This window comes from Acomys minous (genome assembly GCF_964271855.1).
Source record: "Acomys minous genome assembly, chromosome: 10".
Taxonomy (NCBI): domain Eukaryota; kingdom Metazoa; phylum Chordata; class Mammalia; order Rodentia; family Muridae; genus Acomys; species Acomys minous.
The window spans coordinates 88,072,765-88,097,865 of NC_140491.1; the positions used below are offsets into that span (position 1 = coordinate 88,072,765).

The 25,101-nt window shown below is 42.0% G+C and overlaps 1 long non-coding RNA gene across 1 annotated transcript in view; it reads right to left on the reverse strand.

Moving 5' to 3' along the window:
• Positions 1-326: 326 nt before the first annotated feature.
• LOC311607214 overlaps positions 327-25,101 on the reverse strand; it is a 129,074-nt gene continuing 104,299 nt past the window's right edge. Inside the window, exon 3 of the long non-coding RNA XR_014782556.1 lies at positions 327-379. This is a non-coding gene — a long non-coding RNA (uncharacterized lncRNA). The remainder of the gene's footprint in view (positions 380-25,101) is intronic.

Sequence of the window (25,101 nt, forward strand, 5' to 3'; positions counted from 1 at the left end):
AACTCTCTATGTAGACGAGGTTAGCCTAGAACTCACAGAGGACTGCCTGCTTCTGCCTCCCAAGTTCTAGGTTAAAGACGCGAGCCACCCTGCCCCCAGAACATACCAGAGATATCACAGGGACTGAAACTAACTAAAAGAAAAGATGGGGATGAGCAGGAAAGAAAAGAACAAAAGGGAATATCCACAGGGCTTTAAAGGAAGAAGCTGTGGCCGTTGCTTGCAATGGAGGCAAAGACCTTTTGATTTACAAACATGGACCCTCCACATGCAAATACTCACACACTCAGTTGCTATGATCACTTGCCTGTGACTTTGTTGCTGTTGCTATTTCATAAAACCATCCCGAGAAGGTGACTAAGAAGAACCATTCCGGGTACTATTTGTTAAATATGAAAGAAAAAGTATTATTTAAGGAAATGGTAAAAGAAAACATTAGAAAAGCTTCAACAAACTAGAAAACATTAATATTTCAGATTAAAGCATTTTACTTTCTTGTGCTTGTGTAGGAGACTTTGGTTATTGTAAGTGACGCAAGAGTTCACTGCTGATGACACCTATGGTGTGCTGGGTCTCTGAATCTGGGGTCTTTACATCTGCTCTTGTGTCCTTCATTTCTGCTCAAAAGCTGTCAGTAAAAACGACCGGGTCTGTGGCTTTGGTCTTACCATAGACACCGGGTACCTGCTGCATTTCCAGGTAGAATGTTCTAGAAGCATCAACACTGTTGGCTAACCTAAATAGAAATCAGGAAGCTCAATGATTTGCAGTACTAATAGTTGAACCACCAGCTGAGATCAGCATTTCTTTTTGTTTGTTTGTTTGTTTGTTTGTTTGGATTTGGGTTTTGGTTTTTCATTGTTTGTTTATTTATTGTTGTCTTTTAAAAATGAGGTTTGTTATGTAACCTCAGTTGGAGGGGGACTCATTATGTAGCCCAGGCTAGCCCTGAGCCTAAGATGATAATCCTGCCTCATGAGAGCTAGGAATACTGGCATGTGCTATCACACCCAGCTCACATTTTTAATATTTGGCTCTTTTAAGGGGGGGCATGACATGCTGCCCCAAAGCATGCCTTAAGGAAATAAAACAAGGGATTTTGACTTTCTCACTGACTCAGGGAACGAAAATAGTCTCGAACTTCCTCTGAAGCAAGCCATAAAACTTTCAATTTAGAGGTGCCTTCCCACTACCAGGAGGAGAGAAATGGCCTTGCCTTAACAGCACAGGGACAGCGAGAAGAATGCTACTGTTTGGGTTTTGTATTCTTTGGTGCTGGGGCTGAAGCAGCACTTGTGTGAGCTCATCAAGTGTTCCACAACAGCGCTCCACACAGCACAGCGCAGTCCTCACTTTCTGCCTCGGACCACTGCATCTACCCCTACATCCTCTAGTCATGTTTCTCCATGGCTGCCCACACCATCCAACTTAGTGGAAAAAAAAACACTCTCCATTTCCAAGGCACCTGGCTCCAAGGAAGTGCCTACTGTACAAATGTAGATGCTTTTATCTCCTGTATCTCACTTGTTGTGGAGTTCCAGCTGTGGTCAGAGGAAAGGAGAAAATATCTTTTCCCTTTTATTTTTAATCTTTCTTGTTGAAAACACCCATAATAAATTGGATCCTCAGATCAAATTAAGTTTCTTTAACTTTTAGAAGAAAGCCTCTTGTGACTTGTGCTATATTTTATGACATTGTTGGGGACATCCCACTGCTGTGTGCTAAGTTTGGTGTCTAGTGCCATATGAGGAAGGGTCTCCGGACACGGTGTCAACGATCTAGTAAGTGAGCACAGGATTTTTAGATAAATAAATTGATTTTATTTATATAATTGAAGCAAGAATCTTGCTACTTTTTCTCTGCACTCATTTCATCTTCTACTAGCCAGGCCAGAATGTTCTGGACTCACTTGAATGCTCCCAAATATTGAGCCAATAAGGAGAGCTGGGCTTTTGAGTTCCCCAAGTTCCTGATTTATATGAAATGTAGAATATGCTCCAAACCCCAGATAATGTTGAAAGAAAATGGCCCAATGAATGAGGCATGTTTATCCTCGTGGCAAAAAAAAAAAAAAAAAAAAAAAAAAAAAAGTGCTACACTACATTTGTAAAAATAGAAGTGAGCCTTTTTGCTTCAGGTGACAACTTTGAAAATTGCTGTCAAGTCAGTGACCAGCGGCATTAGCTTCTGACAGTTCATCATTTCCCTGGGTGACTTCAGGGCAAACTCCTGCTTTGCATGAGTCCTTTGAGGCAAGCAGTGGCTTGGCTTAGCTTTCCATTTATTTTGAATGAAAGCAGCGTCTATAAACAAACATCAGAAGACACAACTCTCATCAGACAGCAAGTGAGGCCGAAGGAGGGGTTCAGAGCAACAAGCCATGGGTAGGGCTATCCAAAGGCTGAGAAGGCTGGGTCAGAATTTAACTGGGTTTTGGGTTCCCTGACATAAAAATAAACATTTTTAAAAACATTTGTTTACAGAGGGAAAACCAGGGCAGAGATATTTTCATGCCAGGCCATGGTCAGTGCTTTGGGCTTGTAGCCACACATAGCATTGCAAAGCTATTCTGATCATGGTGAGGAACAAAAAAAAAAAAAAAAAGGAAGGGGACAGCCTACAAATAAAGCTACCAATAAAGCTCCATAAGCCCCCAGTGACATCACCCCAAGGACTAAGCCTTTAATGCATGGGCTTTGGAGGAACCAACTTCTGATTTTTTTATTCTTCTGCAAAAGGCCTTATTGCTCACAATGGACAACAATGTTAACCACTCAGTCATTGGATCAACCAGGTAACGCAGGTGAAAATGCATTTCTCTGTGTGTGTGTGACAAGTAGCTTAGAAGCCTGAGTTTTATCAGCAGGCCTCAATCCCAGTATCATTACCTGCCTGGTCAGGTAACTTGAAAGCAATTACATTGCTTCTGAGTTTTGGTTTCCTCATCCATGAAATGAAAAAAAAAAAAAAATAACAGCAACAACAAAGATACATCAAATTACTTTGTTTGGAGTTTCACAGAAGTAGGCCGCAAGAAGTCCCTAGCAAGTACGAGAGAATGGTGATGTAACTGTGTGTTACTATAGAAACCACTGTGTTTAATATAGTAATTCACGTTACTTATATTGCTAACTTCTGTTAACAAAGTACACCCATACTTATAGCTAATACAATTATTCTTATCTGCTTTAACAAGCATCAGTATATCTGAAACGCCCGGATATTTTTTTCATATTCTACTTTGACATGGAACCAGATGCCCGAGGCTGAGAAAGGCAAGGCTTCTGTTACTAATAGACAGCCGGGAAGGGCAAATAGAAACTTCCAGAAAGCCTGTTCCCCAAAGCACAATCATTGCCCCGCTCCCTCACCCCTCACCACATGCTCGGCATTCCTCTCATCTCCAAAGCTGGGGCAGGGCCCCAGCTCTTACAGTTTATTTTGATAAATGCTCCAAGTCACAGGGTACCAGGAAATTTGATTCCTTTGCTTTTCAGACACCAAACCTCTACCTGCAGAAGGAATGCTTAGATCAGAGCCAGGAGATGAAGAGTTCGGAGTTAAACTCGGGGTTCACCCTTAACCTATTGTGAACTCTGTTCTCCAGCTCAGAAAGATACCTATAGGCAAAGCCTGTTGCGAGACACTTCTGAAAGGCTAAATGGGATCTGACAAATGTTCATTCTACCCTGCAAAGCTGGGTTGGGTAGATCTGCATTTCTTCCTAAAACCAACAATGATCTTGAAGGAATTATGTGTATTTTAATAAAATTATCCTACAAAGAAAAGTAGCTCAGATTCCTTGATGTGTTTCTGAACGTTATCCCTATTGTTGAAAGGAGCTCTGCCTGGTGTGGCACTCAGCAACAGCAAAGGGAAATTTTGTCTTCTCCAATGGTGTCTCTCTTTCCTTTCCTTCCATCAAAAGGAAGATGGAATTTCCTGAATATTTTTTTCTAGTTTTTTTAAATTAATTTATTCATATTACATCTCAGTTATTATCCCATCCCTTGTATCCTCCCATCCCTCCCTTCCTCCCACTTCCCCCCTACTCCCCTCCCCTATGTCTGTGTCTGAGGGGGACCTCCTCCCCCTGTATATGCTCATAGGGTAGCAAGTCTCTCCTTGGTGACCTATTATCCTTCCTCTGAGTGCCACCAGGCCTCCCCATCCAAGGGACATGTTCAAATATGGGGCAACAGAGTTTATGTGAAAGTTAGATCTCCTTCTCCACTCAACAGTGGATTTCCTGAATATTAAGCCTGCCAGGTACGGTATGTTTCACTTACAATGCAGCAAGTCATTTTGCACCCGAGAAAGCTAAGACTGAAGGTATCTAAAACTTGCCTATGCTCAGTGCTAATGAACAAGAAGACCCAGGGGCCAAATGAAAGCCCGTGTGATTTCAAAGACAAACTCCTTAATGTAAACTACAAAACTGTCGGGACCCTCAATTATAGAATATTGGAGTGCGATCTTCTCAGCCCAAGGGGCAGACCACATCTGCACTAACTTACTCTTCAACACCAATTTCTTTGGTTTGCTTTGCTTTCATTATTATTAGTATGTCTGTATGCATGTGTATATATGTGTGTGCATGTATGTATGTGTGTGCATGTGGGTATTTATGTGTGTGCATGTGTGTTCATCTGTGTGCATGTGTATGTTCATGTGTGTGCGTGTGTGTGTGTGTATGGGCACACACATACTACATACATGTGGAGGTTAGAAGAAAACACTGAGGAGACAAGTCTTTCCTACCACCATGGGTTCTGGAGATCAAGCTCAGTTTCCCAGGCTTTCACTGGTCATCACACTGGTCCACAAGAGAATGCTTCTTGGTCTGAGAAATTACGTAGCATCAGCTTTTAAAAAAAGGTTTATTTACATTTATTTTACACATATGTGTATTTTGGCTATATGTATACATGCTTACCACATGTGTGCCTGGTTTCTAAAGAGATCAGAAGAGATGCCAGATTGCCCGGAACTGGAGTTATAGATAGTTATGAACCACAGTGTGGGTGCTGTGAATCAAGGCCAGGCCCTCTAAAAAAGGAACAAGGGCTTGTAATTGATGAGCCATCTCTCCAACCCTTTTGTATCAGCTTTTTAATGGTCAGTTCTTGCTGATTTCTTAGCTAACATTTTAAAACATTTTTTGAAAATAGAATATATATGTATATATTTACTATATTCTGGTTATGTTTTCCCCTCCCCCAACTCCTCCCAGATCCTACTCGCCCAATGCCATTCCCTCTCTCTCTCTCTCTCTCTCTCTCTCTCTCTCTCTCTCTCTCTCACACACACACACACACACACACACACACACACACACACACACACAAACAAACAAACAAGCTTCTCAATAATAATTATAATATAATAAGATAATATAAAATAAAACAAGCAATCCAGAATAGGACAAAACAAACGGCGGGAGGGAGAAGTAAAAGTACAAGTAAAACACACAGATGCCGAGATACACACAGAGAAAAATCATAGAAACAAAACTGCAAACCATAATATATAAGCAAAAGATCTGTAAGGTTAAAAAAGTGCCCAAAGCATTGTAAGACAAAAATAGCATTGAGTTTGTTTTGTGTAGGTCACCTCCTGCTAGGCATGGGGCATGTCCTGCAGGATGCTTTGTATACATGGTGAAACTCTGTTGAAGAAATCTTATTTTTCTTTTGCCAATGGTTAGCACTTGAGGATAGCTTCTGGGTGAAGGATGGGAGGCTGTGTTTACTTCCCCTCTTAGCATTGGGACCCATTCTGACTTAAGCCCTGTGCAGGTTGCCTCAGTCTGTCAGTTCATACCAGCATCAGTCCTGTTGCATCTGGAAGCTTAGCTAACACTTCTACTAACTGTATTTCCTTATTATAAAATGGGCTCCATAGACTCCACACAGGGTAAATCTTTATTGTCTCTACGTCCTCACTGCTTGTGCCAGTCCCTACCACGGAGAAGCTCAGCAGCATTTCTTATCGAATGACTTCGTTGCAAATGTGCAGGTGCTATAATTTGGAAGTGAGTCCCCACCAAGCCCTTGTGTTAAAGGCTTGGTCTTCTGGGTGCTGTCATTGGGAGGGGATGGTGTTTTGTGGGAGGTTCATAGACCAGTCCTTTCTTTTGGTGACCTGGCTATGAACTGAACAGTTTTACAGTGCCATTTACTGACATCATCATATGCCGCTACCCATAAGCCCAAAGCAACATGGCCACTGGCTATGGCCTGGGTGGAAGCGATGAAGGTGTTTAGTAGACCTTTCCTCCTTCAGGATAACCATGCCAGGGATAGCGACTGACATGCTCAAGATGATACATTATTGAGAAGGCAAACCAACTCACATTTCCCTTCTAAAGTGAAGGATGGAATAGCTTTAATGTCTTGTGGGATTTTCTTTTTCATTGTGACATAATGATTTTTCTTTTGAAGGTGCTGGTAGCTATTTCTTAAAATTTATAGAGCATCATTATTCCCTATGACTTTGACACGATCCAAATCTGTGCTGTTGGATCTTAAAATATTATTTTTGCTTCATGGGATATATCGTCAGTTTCTCGCAAAGAATCCACTCCTAGAATTCCCTCAGTTTGGCAACAATGGAAGTACCAGGATGATGTAGCATATATTGCTTTAGAATTAACATAGGATTTCACACACAGGTGCCTTTAGAGACAGCTCAGCTGAGTGGGTCGAATATAAAAATGTCTACCTAGGCCATGAGTTCAAGCTCCTGGTAGAACCATTACCGATTTGTTCCTTGGACACCAGAGTGAGCATGAGCTGCAGCCAGCACACTTACATCAATTTCCTCACACATGGCACCTTTAATAAGGTCCTCTCTAACTCCCATGTCATTATCTCTTTTTCTTTATTTCTTTTTCCCCCCTACATATCCAACTGCAGAAGAAGCAGGAGAAACCATCACCCAAGGCAAGCTAGATGCTTATGCACTCACAGTGAGAGTCACCTGGCCATAAAGTCTCCCAGTTACACATTCATCTGCAAAGAAGTTAACCAATGTTTCTTAATAATTTGATTAAATATACTTGCTAACCAGGGCTATAAATGGTGGAATAAACAAATAATATGTGAGTTTAGAAATAGCCAGTTGACTTATATAATATCAAACATGGAAAAAATACCATAGCCATGATTTATCATTTGGAATAAAGTTTCTTTGGCAATACCTTAGCTAAAAGTTTGGCTCGATGAATAAACAGTCTTTGAAATTCTTTTATGAGTGAGTACCCACTTGGCATAATTTCCCACCTAGGGTCTCTTAGTAACTTTCTTGTAGTAACAAGAACACGTGGCATTAAATGGGAACATAGACTTCCCAAGGACAAACAGATCCAAGGGACACATAGCCAATGCTCTACTTTTAGTAAGTGTTTGTGCGGTGTAAGTGAAGAGCCGAGTGAGAAACTAGACTAGCATCTGCTCCTGGGACAGGGGTGGGGTGGTGGTGGTGGCTCCTCGTGCTGGGAAAACGTCACATTTTAAAAATTACTCTGGGTTGGGCCTGGAGAGATGGTCCTGAGGTTAAGAGTGTTTACTGCTCTTGCAGAGGACCTAGGGTAGCTCCAATCACCTATAACTACAGCTCCAGGTGAATGCACCCTCTCTGGCCTTCCCAGACACCTACACTCATATGCACACATCCACACTACACACACACACACACACACACACACACACACACACACACACACACAAATAAATATAAATCTTTAAATTAATTCTGGAACACACACACACACAAATATAAATCTTTAAATTAACTCTGGAACACACTAATTTGCTAAACCAAATACTTAATGTTCACTTAAATAAACTTTGTTTTTCCTACTTGAAACTCTGGAGAAAAAGTTTTTAAACTATTAAATTTAAAACAGTGCTGCTCTTACAGCGGCCAAATGGCCATGTAGGAACCGGGACAGCACTGGGCAAGCCTATGAATCACAAGGTACATTCCGTTTGATTTTGTTGTTACAGTAAAATCTCAGTCAACACTTCAGCTCAGATACCAACTGAGAGGCTGGACGTGGCCTGACTTGCTTATAGTCTCAGCCCTTGGGAGGCCAGCGCAGGAGGGCCACAAGTTCTCAGTCAACCTGGGAACAAGGTGAGATCCTGCCTCAGAGAGAGGAGAAAAGAAAGAAGCCTGGAGGAAGGAAGCAGGAAGGGAAGGAGAGGACCAGGGAGGGAGAAAAGCCAAGGCAGCCTCTCCATATTTTAGTCAGTTTTTGGTCAATATTTCAAATATTGGTCCTTTCTTCCTCACACACCCTGACTCACCCCACCCAACACCACTCCCAAGAGTCGTGCACAGTCAGCCAGGGCCAAGTGTGAATCTGTGTATTCTGTTTTTTTGTTTTGTTTTGTTTTGTTTTCATCTGGTTCTCTTTCTTTCCACTTCCGTGTGTAGGGGCTTTCCTGTAAGCTCCCCCGTTGTCCACACTACACGCCCCCCTCCCCCGTGTCTCTACCCACATTAAAGCCGGCCCTCAGAAGCACGTCCACATCATCAGATATTTGCATGGGGATTCAGTTTCTATTCAAAGGGATTTGGAAAGATAGTGTCTTTCTTTTTATTAAATGATGAATAGAGCAGATCCAAAAGGGAGATTTGACTTGGAGTAATTTCTGTTTGGATTTTGTCTTCTCGAGGAAGCATAGGGCAATAGAAAAGAGCGAGGGCTCAATAATGCTTTAGACACAAGTTTGAACCCTTTCTGAGGCTTCACAGCTTCCTGAAAGGAGGAAATAACATGTCTACGCAAAGATGGTGTTAATAGTAAGGAGCGTGCTTTTATAAACAGAATAAAAGGAGCCGCACCACGGAAAACCTGTTATCTGAACAGACAGGCTCTATTCCTGTGAATCAGGAAGCCTGGTCTCTGCTCAGTGTGAAGTGGATACAGTGGAGTAATAAACAAAACGGTACTGATGGGCTAAAGTCACTGCCATAGGGAATGGGGAAAGGAAACGGAGAAAAACAAGTCACAAGTCACGTGCCATCAGCCGGCAGGGAAAGATTGCGTCACTGTAGGGCTGTGCTCTGTGGGATTCTGATGCTTTGGGGTGGGGTCAGAGCAGACTTGGCTAACACTGCCCAAGAGCCATTTGAGAGGGATTCTTGTCAAGGACTGCGCAGATTTAGCCCTGCACCAGGCTAGAGAGAGGCTAGCACTGGAGTCTGGTCTCTGTCAAAAGCCCACTAACCATACATCAAAGATGCTCCCGTCTTTGGGATCCCAGAATCCTGGCAGGGAGTGCGCTTCTCGCCAGGAAACAGAACCTGGCTTGGTTATGACTGGGTGAGATTTATTCCTCAGCTCTGGGGCGCTGCCTGATCTTCCCTCCCCCCTTTCTGTTTTAGGATAAACAAAAAGGGAATGACACAGAGTGTGGACCAAGGTCATGGATGGCTGCTTACCTCATTACCTTGTGGTCCTTAACCCTACTTTTGACGCATCATTACTTGTGTCTGGACTCTGGCCATCTTATTTTATTTTATTTAGATAGACACAACAGGCAGCCTCTCTGCTGACACACCCCTGCCAACTATTTTGAGAGCCCCAGGATGGACTGGCTATTGATTTCAATTGTGTCCCTGCCCTTCTGAGCACCACGGCTGGGCTGCTCCAAAGACCCCTCTGTGTGTTTCTCATCAGCCAGTGGTTACAAATGCTGCATCCTTGCCCAAGAATTTACCAATAGGCAGCATTGAGTAAGCTGTTTTGTGGTTTCAGCACTTTAAATCCAGGTGTAGCGTTTGGTTTGCTTTCTTTTTCTGTTTACTTATTTTTGCTTTCTGGGGGCTTTTAAATGTTTTTACATTTGTTGCATTTATTCAGCTTGGTACATTATAAGTTTCCTGCATCTGTTTTGTATCAATTAGGGAATTTGAGAAGTCCTAAGTCACCGTTTCTCTGGGTGTTTTTCCTCCACTCCCCTCACCTCACATTACCTTACCTCACCTCCCTTTGCCCCTGCTCCTCTCCCCTCCCCTCCCCCCTCCCCTCTTCTCTCCTCTAACCTCTCTTCCTCCTCCTCCTCCTCCTCCTCCTCCTCCTCCTCCTCTTCTTCTTCTTCTTCTTCTTCTTCTTCTTTTGGCATTTCAGTTACATCAATTACATTGACGGTATTCCACATGCCTTGAACACTGTAGGAAGATTTGATTTAGTCTGATGTTTGCTTGTGTTTTGTTTAGGTATGTTTAGTCTTTTTTTTCTATGTTCTACATATGATAATTCCTATTGAACTCTCTTTAAAATCTTAATCCTTTTCTTATTTGGTTATGTCTAATCAAAGGCCTTCTCCATCCCTATTACTATCCTAATCTCTATAACAGCAACTTTTGCTGCTTTTAAAAAAAATAATAATACGAGTGCTTTATTTAACAGTTGCAGGTCATCCCATGGGTTAAGTGGTGGACATCCAGGACCCAGAAGCAGGGTCAGCACAACCTCTGAGCCTCTCTTTCGGACTCCAATAGGGTGAGTATATCACCCTCTCAAACGGGGCCTTTGACATTTCAGATGATAAAGCGGCTGGTGTCATCCATAAATTCCACCTGCACCTGCGTGCACTATGCCTGTGAACCAGTCCTGCCTAGCACTTTGGTTACCCTAGCCAGCTTGATGCACTGCACATGGCTCATGTCCATGATGGCAGTGATCTGGTGGAGCCAATTTTTGCTTCTTACAGCATCAATTTCTCTGATAAAGTTACCCGTCTGATTAGCATATTGCTCCTTTTCTCCATTAGAGAGCATGTTACTAGACTCCTGCCCATGGGCAAAATCCAGCCACTTCCTAGTTTTGAATGCCATATGCACTGACAGTAGTTTTTTACATTAGGAGGTTCTTACAACTTTTCTGTTCAAATAATTGGCAACAGAGAGCACATGTCGGCTACAGAGCCTGCAATGTTTCCTATTTGTACCTGAGTCTATAGCTCAGTGGTAGAGTACTAACATGCCCAAGGCCCTTGGTTCAGTCTATAGCATGGGAATAAATAGATTGTTTGCACTATGGCTGGATAAAAATAGCATCTGCCAAGCGTGGAGCACAGCCTTTAATAGCCTGGTCCTGGTTGGTTTGTGGGTTATGTCCAAGTACAACCCTGGTGGTCATTTCCTCTATTGGCAATGTGTTAGTTTTATTTTCCTTTTCCTTTCTGGCCTTACACTGTTCACCATCAAAATTATCATTCACATTCACCATTACCGAAGTTGAAATAAATGATTATTTAAATGAATGTTATGCCAGTGTTCTCTATTCAATTACCGGTGCAGAGTAGAAAGTAAGACTTATTTTGAAGCTATTACAACCGTGGCAAATGTTAATATTCCTACCAATCGCCATGCCAGCCATTAGTGCAAGAGGCTGGATTAATCTGCTCAGGAATTGCCCCCGCCTCCAGGCCTCTTGATGCCATAGCTGACCCCAGGGACTCACAGACTTGAATCCCGCCAGCTATACTTTGGATATAGAGAGGGAAGTGGTAGAGTGAAGGGCCCCCCCAGCCCCATGCTTGCTCCTTTCCACCTATAGTGCCTCAAGGCAGATATGGATCCTGTTCTGGAAACTCAGCTATATCCTATCATGTTGTGCTGCTCGATAATTTTTGGCTGGAGGGCTAGGGAGAGAGATGTTTTAAGATAGTCTTAGGCAACCACTAAGAACTTTTGTGTGGATACAACCTTCCACACCACCATGCCCTATCAAAGCATCCATCTTTGCCAGGCATCAATGCCTCAGTAGGCATAGAAGGGTTTTTGTTTCTATTCCTTATCTACAGTAGCTTTTTACCATGACAACAGTGTAGGCTGCCATCTTTCCCTTTCCCCTCCATATTAAGATATTTCTTCTGTAGGAATAATCGGAGAGGAAGGTCCCTGTAGAGCTCTGTGTCCCTCTTGTAGGAGCAGCCCTTCCCGTCTTTAAGGATTAGACCCCAAGGGACACTTCTCAGAAGTCTTACTATCTTGTCTCTTCATGAGCACCTGGTAAATGGAGATGAGCTTGTTCTATTTCTGTGCAGTGCATCTGGGCCTCTGTATCATACTGACATCCCACATTCAGTCTTTACCCATTTGTGCTCATTGGCTCCTAGCTGCATTGGTCCCAGGAAAATAAAGGCTTGCATCCCCATTTACCCAACAAGAACAAGGCGGTTGCCTATGTCCATACCGGTAATTTGCCCTCTGGCCACAACTTTCTGTTTGGCTCAAAAAAAAAAAGAAAGAAAGAAAAATAAGGAGCTTTCAGCTTGTCTACGTTTGTACTTAAAGAGTGGGAGTGACACTCTGTTATGATCTCTTCCTATCTCAGTGGAAACCAAAACTCTAGATGTGCCACATTTTTTAAAGACTGTATCTTTGGATAATGTCACAAGTGGCCAAAGCTATAAGCAGTGCTAGAGGTCTTGAGGAGTACAGGCTGCATGTCAGCACGAAGGACTTGCGTTTTATCCAGTCCTGTTACTGAAGAGGTCTCTATGATGACAGGAACCTAATTATCCAAAGGAATCAGGGATTGGAGGTTTAAAAAAAAGTGCAGAATAAGCACACACACACACAAAATGGAGCCAGGAACACTGAAGCATAAACAAAGAAACTGGGGTATTCAGTGATGGACTAGAGAAAGAGGTAAAGCCAAAGACGGGTCATGGAGTGAGGAGAAAATGGAAAGACTGTAGATGTAGCGGGGTTTGTCAGGGCCTAGGAGTCTGGTACTGAAGTGGAAATCCCCCATGACATGAAACCGTCAAATGGGTATGGTCAACTGAAATGGCAGGTTCATAAAGACGGTGCTGAAGACAACCCTGTAGTAAGAGAGTTAACACTCGCCCTCAAAAAGAAGCTTTGACTTTAACTTTCAGAGAAGAAGCAAGATTATTCTGAACAGAGAGATCAAAAGCCAAGGAAGAACATCTTAAGGGGCCACCAAACTTGAAACAACTAAAAATGAGGCAGAGGGTCTGGAGAGGCTCTGCTCTTCCAGAGGTCTTGAGTTCAATTCCCAGGAACCACAAACATCTATACCCTCTAATGCCCTTTTCTGGCATGCAGGTGTACTACAGATATATATATATATATATATATATATATATATATATATATATATATATATATATATAACAAAAATAACATCTTTTTTTTTAATGAGACAGAAAAGTGAGCTGTGAGAAGGTAGAGCTACCACTGTGACAGATTAGCAGGGTCCATGTTAAGGAAGCATCCCATTATCAGGCTGAGTTCCCAGGTCCAGTACATATAGTTCCTTAAGCTTCTAACCTCACCTTGTCAGAACGAGAGTCGTTCATTCTTCTGTGCATATGCCCCTGTCAGCTGCTTGTCACACCCACGTGCTTCTCACCCTTAGCTGTCCCTCATAGCTGGAGGCAGATAGGTATTTGCTTCTTTGATGATCATTTCTCTGCTACATTTTCATCTCTATTCCTTGTCTCCACATATATTCTGTCTTCAGGATGGATCATCTTCTAAAAGATGGCCCCAAAGAGAAGCATCCTATGAGGGCTCCTCTCATCCTACTGTCCTTGTCAGATTTGGGTTACTATGTGTATTGACATCTTTTCTGCTCTCATGACTGACACAGAGCTGGATTTGTGGGTTCTGCGGTGGAGGGGGTGCAGAGCAAATACAAAATGAGAGCCACCTTCTATATTAAACTTCCGGCTGTCTGAAGCAAAATGTGTGCAGGGTACAGCCCTGGATGCACCGAAGCCTTGTTGCCCTTCGGGATTACAAAGAAGTGCCTTAGTTTCTAACCAAAGTTACATCGAGAATTCAGTGTTTCTCATAAATGCCTTTCCTTGTTATGAGACCAAATGTGTGACCAGAAACTCTCACCTCATTTTAACATAACTATTTCATAAACAGGTTGGATTGACAGTTGGATACGCATGGCTTTAAAGGCAAGACCAATACAGATAGGGGAAAATTCGCACACAATATAAAACGTGTTGTACTCATGTAAATGGTAAAGGAACAAAAAACACTATGTAATGTTCTTACCCCTGTCACAGTGTAGGCTTTCATAGTTGTACTACTGGGCACTCAGACAGAAGGGTCTGTATAATAGGGTTGTCACAATAGGGTGACAACCAGGACCCAAAAAGTTCACTGGCTGGGATCATCCCTGGCTTTCCTTAGAACTAGACGTTCAGGGTGACTGGTCATCTACAGTTTTGCTAGTAAGGAAGCTCTTCTTTCTATTAGCATATCTCCAGCCCAGAATGGCTTTCTCCACTCAACTCAGCTACAATATTTTTATGGTACCAAATTAGACTCATGGGGTTATAACTGATTTGCGGCAAGGATTACTCAGCCTTTTATACTCAGAGTCCACATAAACACAGAGGGACGAGAGTACACTTGTTCTCACAAGTACTAAAGCCAAGTGCACTAATCGTCTGCTGCCTTTGCAGTGATCCACTGAGGAACTCGTGCCAAACAGACTGAAGTCAAGTGGCTGGTATGTTCTTTTTAAATGAGAAAACAATCTCTATGCACAGTCATGTGCTAGTTTCCTACTCACAAAGCAGAGGGCAAATATATCTGCAAGCTTGCTTATCTTTATGGGAACTAGAATGCTTAACTTTTAAAAATATCTCCATCAAATAAAATCACGAGATGCATTTCTTCCATAAGTTTTGGAGCTATAAATGTCAACCTGTGTATTATGTAATATAAATCTACACTAAAATATTATGCATGCAATATTTAAATGAATTTTGTCACAAACATAAACAACTTTTGAGTTTTCACATTATCTTTGGCTATTGATCTCCTAGCACTCGAGTCTGATGTGTGTGAACAGCAGCAAAGTCAAACCCACGTTTCAAAACAGTTGCATTGACATTTGTGAATTTTTTCTGACTCCTTGTCAGCTCTTCCTAGACAGTCACAGCTGGGAGCTGAATGGTTGACTCTCACAGCCTTTTATCCTCACTGTAACGTATACTATTTGCCTTACTTTGCCTTTGAATTTTCTGTACAAGGCATTCCCTTAGTCATTTGTTTGATAACTGTGAAGACTTATGTTGGTACCTCTGTAGGTAAGAAATATAAAATAAAAATATAAAGAACAGGATCAGAAAATCCACTTAAAAGGATGGAGCTGCTCTACATGGTGCACACGGAGAGTGTTATCTATCGCAGTGAAACACTGGTGTCAGCCCCCTGTGATGAATGGAGAGTGCTCTATCACATGGACACACTGGTGGGAACCCCCTATGTAGGATGGAATTCTTCCTCCTCCTATGAGATACCCTTTTCAAAAGCTACAACATGTGGCAAGGAGATAGTTCTACAGGTAAAGTATTTGCCATGCAAGCTTGAAGACTTCTGTTAAGATCCCCAGCATCAATGGTAAGTTAAGCAAACAAACAAACAAATAAACAGATGGGCCAGCATGCCCTGGCAATCTGAGCACTGGAAAGGGAGAAGGTGGAGGATCCCCTGGGCTTGCAGACCATCGTGTCTAATTTAATCAGTGAGGTCCACATTCAATGAGATAGCCTGTCTCAAAAAAATAAGGGGGTCAACAGTTGAGGAAGACATTCAACCTTGACTTCCAACATGTGTGCGCACAAACACACACATGCATCCACCACACACCACAATCACACATGCAGTGGGTAAACACCATTGTTTAAAAAAAAAAAAAAAGCTAGTACACAGCAACAAAAGAAAAAAGTAGGTAAATTGGACTTTGTTGTAATTAACAAGTTTTACACAGTGAAAGATGGTGCATCAACAGACTGAAAACGCAGCTCGTGGAAAGGGACAAAATATTTGCAAACTTGTATGGTGGTGAAGAATCAATATCCAGAATATGAAAACCAACCCAACTTAAAAGTAAGCAAAGGGCTTCAGTAGAAATCTCTCCACAGAACATAAATGCGTGAGCAATGAATTCAGGATGCTCAACATTGCAAAGGACCAGGAAGTGAAAATCGAAACCACGGGGAGAGCTATTTCACCTCTGTTAGGCTGGTTGCTTTACAAAATGAATAGAAACAGAAAATATGTCCTGGTGGGGACAGAAAGAAATTAGAGTACTCACGGATTAGTGATAGGCACCGGAAACAGTATGGTCAGGGTAGGGCCAGTTTAATGGCTCTTAAAAGAGATAATCACATCATTGATCCAGAAAATTCAATTCTAAGTATCGATCCAAAAATATTGAAAGCAGAGATTCAAACAGATACTTCAATACCAGTATCCATAATAGAATTGTTTACAATAGCCAAAAAAAAAAATTGAAGCTTCCCAAAGGCCCACCAACAGCTGAGTAGATAAACAAATGTGGTTTGTATTTTTAATAGAAGATTCTACCACTCTTAAGATAAAAATGAAGTTCTGATACACCAGGCAACATGGGTAAACCTTGATAACATTATGCTAAGTGAAATAAACTGGACAAAGAGGATGAATACTGCTTGGTTTGCTTATATAAGGTGTCTAAAATAGGCAATGTCATGGACGTAGAAAGTTGTATAGACACCACCATGGCTGGGTGAACAGAGAAGGAGGAATATGGAGCTTCTATTCAGGCCAATGCAAAGGTCTGAAAACAGAAAGCTGCTTTGGGTCTGCCACGTTATGAATGCATTTCATGCCAGTGCATTATGCTTCAGAGTGGCCAGAACACTGCTGTGTATGTTTTAGCACATTAAAAAAAATCACCAAAGCATTAGTAATGTTTTTTTTCCAAGGTTAATAGAAGTTAAAACTTTGTATATTTTTGTTTCTTTGGTATCCTTATATGATCTTTCTGTATGTGTCCGCCACTTGGGTTGTCTATCATGGAAAATATTGGGCTACACGAGTCCCAAATAAACTGTACCCGTAAGTGGTTTGAAGGGTGACTACAGGGTGACTCCATCCCTTACTGGACAACATGAAGCTGGCATATGACCCATGGTCATGATATAATAAATCCATTTATATTTTAAAAAGTGTCACACCATGGTAGGAGGATGTAGGTGCTCTGATCTCTGAATCATGCACCTGAAAAAAAGGCAGTGTCCTCGTGAGGTGAAGAATGCAGTGTTCCGGTCATTTTGTGAGCTGTCCAAATTGTCATATGTATAACAACTGATATTTTTTGTTATTATTTTAGAAGTTAAAAATCCCAACGCTGGCATAAACAAAAGCTGTTTGTTGGTTGATACACTATCTTGCTACCAACACACATACACACAAACACACACATACCCCTACACACACACACACACACACACACACACACACACACCCTGGCTCTCTGGGTGAAAACAAAGAATTGTTGAACAGGACAAGAGAACCTTAAATCTCCAAGACCCCAGCAACAAACTGGTCATCAGTTACTTAATAAGAGAACATATGTCACAAAGATACTTGGTGCCAAGCCAACGAGAACAGCGAAGGTACACGAGTAGCCACCTATAAGGCCTGAGCCTGCCTGCCAAGGCTCCTGCGCGGAGGCACTTCTTGGAAATGCGGCCAGTAGGGTCATCTGCAGGCCACGCTGGGGTCCTGTGTCTTTACCAGTCAGAATTCTGACACACCCAGTGTTAAATGAAGTCTGCGACAGTTCATGTGGAGCAGAGGAAAGAAAAGAATAAATAGGGTAACTGGTCGCCCCTAGACACTTCATACTATCGGGGAAGGGGGCTCCCTGGATTTACGGTTCTCCTGGAACTTTATATGTTTCCATATTTTGGGATGCCCACAGTAATGCATGCATTGCATTGAATAGACAAATATGTTCAGCTTCCCTCCATTTACATTCTTTTTAAAGTAATTTTATTTTGTAAATGTTATAGAATTTCAGCTGTCCTTCCAAATAATGAAGCCAAACCCCACACACCTTAGTAAGGAGGAGTCTCTGGTCCAGGTTTTAAAATGTCATTTATTTTTTATTTGATAATATGGATCTTATAGCTGCATGTAAGTCTGTGCACCATACGTATGTGTGGTACCCACAGGGGCCAGAAGACGGTGTCGGATTCCCTGGAACTGGAGTTACAGGAAACTGTGAGGGGCCATGTGTGTTCTGGGAATGGAACCTGAATTGCTCTTAACCATTGAAACCATCTCTGTAGGCCCCTCTAAGCCAGTTTTGGGGCAGTATATGCAAATTGACGTACATGAATCTGGGAAGGAACAAAGCAAAACAAATAAAGTAAAAACAACAGTCTTGTCTATCTTTGAACATAAGAAGCGCAGAAGTGGGATTTATTGATCACCTTTTCCTGAGCTTTGTTTATGCACATGGGATGTTTCCTAACTAACTGTATGTTTTACCAGAGAGCAGGAGAGTAAGGTAAGAATATGGAGGATTCGGAGGAAAGCTATACTTTGCGTAGAGTCATTTTCTTCTTTCCTTTCTTTTTTGATTTTCTTTTCTGACTTCAGTTTTTCTGAATGAAGCCTTATGGCACAAGCCAGACAACCTGGGCTGTGCTGAACATGTAGAGCCAAGATCTTACAAGGAGCAAATAAGGATGCGGTCTCTCTAATAACTTTTGAAGTGAAATCTTCAATTGGATTGGCTTGTTTCATGGCAACTAAAGCCACGCCCCCTTATTCCACCAAGCACAGCACTCTCTCTGGCTGCTGTGCAGATGGGTTCATTCCGTGCGCTCTCAAGAAATCATGCAGGCTGCAATGAAGGTCTTGCAGGGGTCATCTTTTCTAACGGCTTCCGGGCACAGCTTTGCCCTATACCATTCCGCATTTTGCATTCCCCAGTTCTTTAAAATGTATAGAGCAATGCAACAGCTGCATCCCTGCCGTCTATAGGAAAAAATATTAGAGTCCATGAGTCTCAATATGTAAATCTGTGTGAAGGTCATCATGCCCGAGAAGTCAAATTCCTTTGTGCTTTTCGCTTGCATAGGGATAACACTATTCCTGGTGGTGACAGGGGGTCTTATCACAGGCAGGAAAAAAAATTATGTCTGTTTTGAACACAGACTTTCAGACCACAAAATGATCACTTAGTGGCTATATTAGATTCCTTTCTGACTTTGGCCTGTAGGCAATTGGTTTATGAAAGGATTCTGAAAGCACTTGGCCTTTATATGAATGAAAGAGTAAGCGCCGGAGAGTTTCTGACTGTAATGAAATCAGAAGGGTCAGCAACCCCTGGCAGTAATCATTAATTAATGGGCAGCCTGTCCCTCAGCAGAGCAAGGTTATGGGACAGCAGGTGTGCGTGGAGGAGATACACTGCTGGGGAACAGCTGGTTTGGCAGCTTTTGAGCTGAGAATAAGAGAAGAACAGAGAGAGAGAGAGAGAGAGAGAAAGAGAGAGAGAGAGAGAGAGAGAGAGAGAGAAAGAAGATGGCTTCTTGCACTGAGGCAGTTTTCTGTTTCTTTGACCCCTGTAATGCATTAGTTCATTGCCTTTTTTTTTTGGTTTCTTATGTATTTTGCATTTGCACGTAAAAAAAACTTGGCTTTCTTTGAAAGAAAATTCGTTCACTCCCTGCTCTGTGCCCTCCCCATGCCCGGACTGGGCATCACTTGTCTCAAAGCTGAAGAGAGTTCAGCACAACACGTGATCCTATTTCATGTTCTCTGAAATGACTTCTGTGAAATATCCACCTACTTGCCACAGCTTGATTTACCACATCGCCAGGAAATAACAAATGTAATTACAGTGGAATCAACGTAATAGGAGCGCAGATTGCCTTCACATTCCTTTTGCTTGGAAGGAACTTAATATGAATGAGAACCAGCTGTCTGTCTGTCATCGTGAGCATTTGGTCAGCTTTCAGAACCGATGACAGATAGGGCTCTTTTGGAAAAGACTTTAAAGTCATAATCATAATGGCCATTTTTTGCTTGACATCTTTAATATCTATAATGAATCAGACAAAGCCCATTTATCTTACCTGAAGCCAACGCTCTGGGCCATCCAACCCATCCTCCTGCCGGGAATAGTTTTCCCTGCCCTAATGTTTTGGATTTCCTTGGTGAAAGGAGTAGTAAATGCTTATTCGAAAGAATATGCAAATGAAAGAAAAGCCTTAGCTAAACTGGGGGATCAGATGACAAGTGGGGGGGGTCTTCAGAGTGTGACTTTAAAGTTTAATTTTATTAGTTTTTATGAAGCATCTATTGGTTGTTCACAATGTTAGGAAAGTAAACTTTTTGAAAAGAACTAGAATTTGGTGGCAGTAGGTGGTGATGGCAGGTGAGCTTCTACCTACCGAGGCTGTGTTTCTTCACTCTATCTGACCATCACGATTCCCTCTTTTGAGTTAGGTGTAATGGACTGCCTCAAAGTAGTTCTGAAGTGTGGTGACAGCACTCACTCCTTTCTCAAGGTCACAAAAGGGTTACTGATAAAGTTGGAGGGCTGCATTTGGGTCCCTGATGCACGTCTGTAAGAAAGCTGCTCAAGAGAGAGCCTTGCAAGATTGACAGGATCATCATAGTTAAACTGGGAGCAGTCCCTACCATTCCAGCAATGGCTACTTAGTGAAATGTGAGAACAAATTCCTAATACTAGCCAGAGTGAGGAGAGTATGATGTGAAGTGGGTAGGCAAATGGTCAGCAGAGGTGTGTGCTTCTTACATGGCAAGTGCATGGGGCGAGGAGAATGAACAATAAGATTGCCGCATAAATACATTTGGTTCCATGTTTGTTACTGTCTTTAATGTTACAAGATTAATGTAATGTGGAAATCAAAACTACATACTTTAGAGGAGAGTGGACTACATGTTGAGGTAGAGAAAGACTTCTTAAATAACGCTCTGACAAGCACAAATGATACATGAATTGCTGACAACAGAAGTTTCGTATATTAAAATGAAGACTTCTTATAACAGGCTGCAACACACAGTTAAAAGACTAAGTGATAGCCTGGGCCAACACACTTATAATACACACAACGAAAAGCAACATATACAAAGAATGCATTTTTTAAAAAGATAAAGATAGTAATTCAAAGAATAGAAAATCGTACCTATTATGTAGAAGAAAAATTAATTCATAATGATGGAAATACAGTGAAAACAGTGATAACATCTCACTTACCAAAAATGAAGTGCTTGAGAAGTCCAGACAAAACCAGTGTTGCCCCAACCTGCAGCAACAGGAACTGTTGTCTGTTGCTGATGGAACTGGAGTAATTCAGACTGTGACACATTTCTGTGTTTTGTTTGTTTGTTTGTTTGTTTGTTTTTGTTTTTTAGATGTCTGTGGCTCCTGTGGTGGCACATTATGCCTGTAGGCTATGCAGAGGCTGAAGCCACCCACCTTGACAACCAAGGTCTGCTCTCCCCTGCCCCTGTGCTTTGCTGCCCTTCACCTGGTTCCTTAAGAGGTCTTCAAAGGGCCCTGAAGCTCCTCTGAAATTCACCTTCACATTCAAGCACACTGTGCTTGCTGGGTGTGTCATTTGCTTGCCATTTCTCCCCCAGCTGATCAGATCAGCCTGAACACTTAGATTTCCTTAGTCACTTTGGGCAATGTTTTTACAATGGCCTAAATGACAAAATAGCAAACAAACAAACAAACAAACATACAAAAACCATATTGTAGGACACTCTCAGGAACATTCTCTTAATCAAAGTGAACCTGGTGTCACTGTTATTCTTTTATCAGCATCTGAGGCTTCATGGGCTATACAAGCTTCTTTGTGCCCAAGAAATGACATGGAAGAGGACTCCCCCTTTTATGAATAGCCTCCACTTTCTATACCCATGACACAGTGACTGTTCATAGTCAACACTGCAGCATTGCTAAGATTATGTAGTTTGGCCAGAACGGAAGGAAGGAAGAAGGGAGGGGGGAGGAAGGAAGGATGGAAACTGTTAGGAAACGTTGTTAAATACCTTTTAAAGAGAAGTTACAATAAGTTCCCATTTCCTATGCCTGTGAAATGTAGGACATGTATGGGGGCAAAGCCATGTATAGATGACCTCACACATCCATGGTGGTCCTCCTATCTGAGGGTATCTTTAAATGAGCAATGCAGAACAGAGAGTGGCACTGATGGCTTTACTCTTCTCTAGGGCCACTTGAAAAGTTACCCACACTCTTGGCTTGCAACAACAGGGATTTATTTCCTAGAGGCCAAAAGCCTGAAGGAAAGATGTTGAGTCCAATTTTGGGTCCTTGTAGAACTCTTTTACATCTACATCTCTGTCCCAGCTTCTGGGTGGATGGTGACACCTCTGTCCCAGCCCCCAGCAGTCCTGGGGATTCCCTGGCTTATAGACTCATCGCCATGCTTGCTGCCTCTCTCAACACGGCCTTCTCCTCTGTACCTCTCAAATCTCCTTAATAGTGGTCCTCAGCCTTCCTAATGCTGTGACCCTTTAATGCAGTTTCTCATGTTGTGGTGACCCCTCAAGCATAATATTATTTTCATTGCTATTTCATAATTGTAATTTTGCTACTGTTATGAATTATAACATAAATATATGGTATGTAGGATATCTAATATGTGACACATACACACACACCTTAAAGGGATCACAACCCACCGGTTGAGAACCACTGCTCTAGAAGGACATGAGTCAATGGATTCTAGTTAACCTTACTATTAGGATGGTCTCATCTTTTGTCTCTTAACTGAATAACACTTGGACAGATTCTCTTTCCACACAAGGTCAGCTTCTTGAGATCAGCAATACTTACATCATCAGAAGCACTAAATAAACCACAATGGGGCAAAGAAGTGTATTAGCTACAGGTGACACCAAGAGAATTGTTTCTGGCTTCATCTCAAGTTCACATGAGAGGAAGTGGACATATTAGCACACTTGATTGCCTAAACTGGCAATAGCACTTGTAGATACACACACACACACACACACACACACACACACACACACACACACACACGTCATTGTAGTGGGTCTTGGAAGCTCAGCATCAACTAATGTTGTGAAATAAGCACTTCCTAAGGTGGAATTAAGATGACAAGGCAGGTGAAGGTCTCTTAAGAAGAAGGCAGCTGTTCGGCCACATCATTAGCAATGAACTTGACTTGCATATTGAGTTCCTTCAAAGGAATCTGCTCTGTTAAAAACCTGGCCTAATCCTCTCTCCTTGTTCACATGATTATTCAATAAACCAACATTTAGCCTGGCCTGCGGCTAATTCCTACGAAACCTTAATTCATTAAGTGTGAGTTGATAAAATGTTCTGATCCTAAGTTTAGTCATCAATAAATATCCAAACAAAAAATAATATCACTTTTTTTGGCCTAGACATACATGTTTAATAATGGGCCAGTTCTAGTGATCTTGAAATGAAACAGAGATTAACGTAATTGGCTAAAAAACTAAAACATATTATTTAGATGTCTACCACATTTTTAACAAAACTTAGGGAAAAAACACTTAAGAGGGAAGATTACATGCAGGAATTTCCTTTTGCTGATATCTCAGTCTCAATGAACTTCATATTTTGACTACAGCTTTCTTTCATTTTTAAAAAATAGATTAGGTGACTGATATACAAAGCTAGAGATAAAACGGGAACTATGAAACCCAAGGTCCTGTTGAAAGTTTTAAAATTCTCAGCAAATGTGGCGAACCAACATAGATGCACAGACTTCAATGCATAGACCCAGCTCTGCCAAGCTCTCACTCAGAAATTAATCCACCCTGCTTGAACATATGCCAGAAGTCATAATATTTTACTTTAATGCAGCAAGGACTATACCAAACATCCACACAACATGGAATAGGGACATAAGAATTGAATTACTTTGACAAAATATAACCCAGACAGCACATTTCTTTCTATAATACTTTCGCAGCAGTCACTTCAGTGTGATGCAAAATGCCTGTGGGCACCTACGCTCTGCGGCATGCTGGCCAATCACGTGATTTAACCAAAGTTCCCCCTACACAAGGTGACCTGCACCTTCTCTGCTGTGCTGGGTTGTTGTGAAGGGGAGGTATCTGTTATTCCCAGACAGTGGCTACTCACTAGGTAACTCAAGAACCCACATGTATTCTTCATTATTTGACTGGACTGTATCAACCAACGTATAGGTTACATTAGCACATGAAAGATGCCTATTTTATAATTATTTAATTATAATTGAAAAGAAATGTGTCCAAGGTACTGCCTTTGCTCTTGGCTACCTGCCAAGACTAGATAGTTAGACCCTACTGCAGAAGACACACACACACTTCTATTATAAAAGAGAGAGAACTATTTTTTGTTCTCTTTTGTTTTGTTTGAATTTATTATAATTTATTCAGAATACATCCCAATTGTTATCCCCTCATTTGTATCTTCCCATTCCTACCCTCCCTCGCTTTTCTGCCCTATTCCCCTCCCCTAGACCTCTGATGGACGGAGACTTCCTCCCCCACCATAGGACCACAGCCTATCAGGGTTCATCCAGATAGTCTGCTTTCCTTTCCTCTGTGTGCTTCCCCCTCCACTTCCCCCTTCCTCCAAGGGGAAGTGTTCAAACAGAGAACTAAAACTGGAACTGACTCGAAAATTCCTCCTTGCTGTCTAGCTTTTATGGTACCTGAAGGAGAAGAGTCATCAGAGGCACTACTCAGCTGTGTACCCACAGGGTTATAATACGCATCTATCGGACAAGAGGTGACCACTGGCACAATAGTGGGATGAAAGTTATGGACTGACCAATGATTTCTTGGTCAATGATTGAACTTGAGGCCTCATTCACAGGATAGGATCCATGTCTGGTACTCTAGACTTGGTCAAAAGCTTGTGGCTGGGGAGGTCATAGTCCCTACAGGGGAACCTACTACTATTGTTTTGCTAAGCAGACACATTGTCATTGTCTTCTAAATACTTATATTTGTGCCCACATATTGTGCTGTTCTTGACCTTGGCCAGGGAAGTTTCTTTATGTGGCCTAAGTTAATGTAGAGACTCAGAACTGGTGAAAGTGCTGAGAATAAGTCAGTCTTGGGTGCTGGTCCCTAAATTGAGACGTCTACGTGGACACCCTCGGGACTCAAGGCACATCACAGAAGAGGGCAAAGAAAGACTATAAGAAGCAGAGGGTGGCTGTGAGTGCTATGAAATACTGTTTTCTGAACGGGATATAGCTG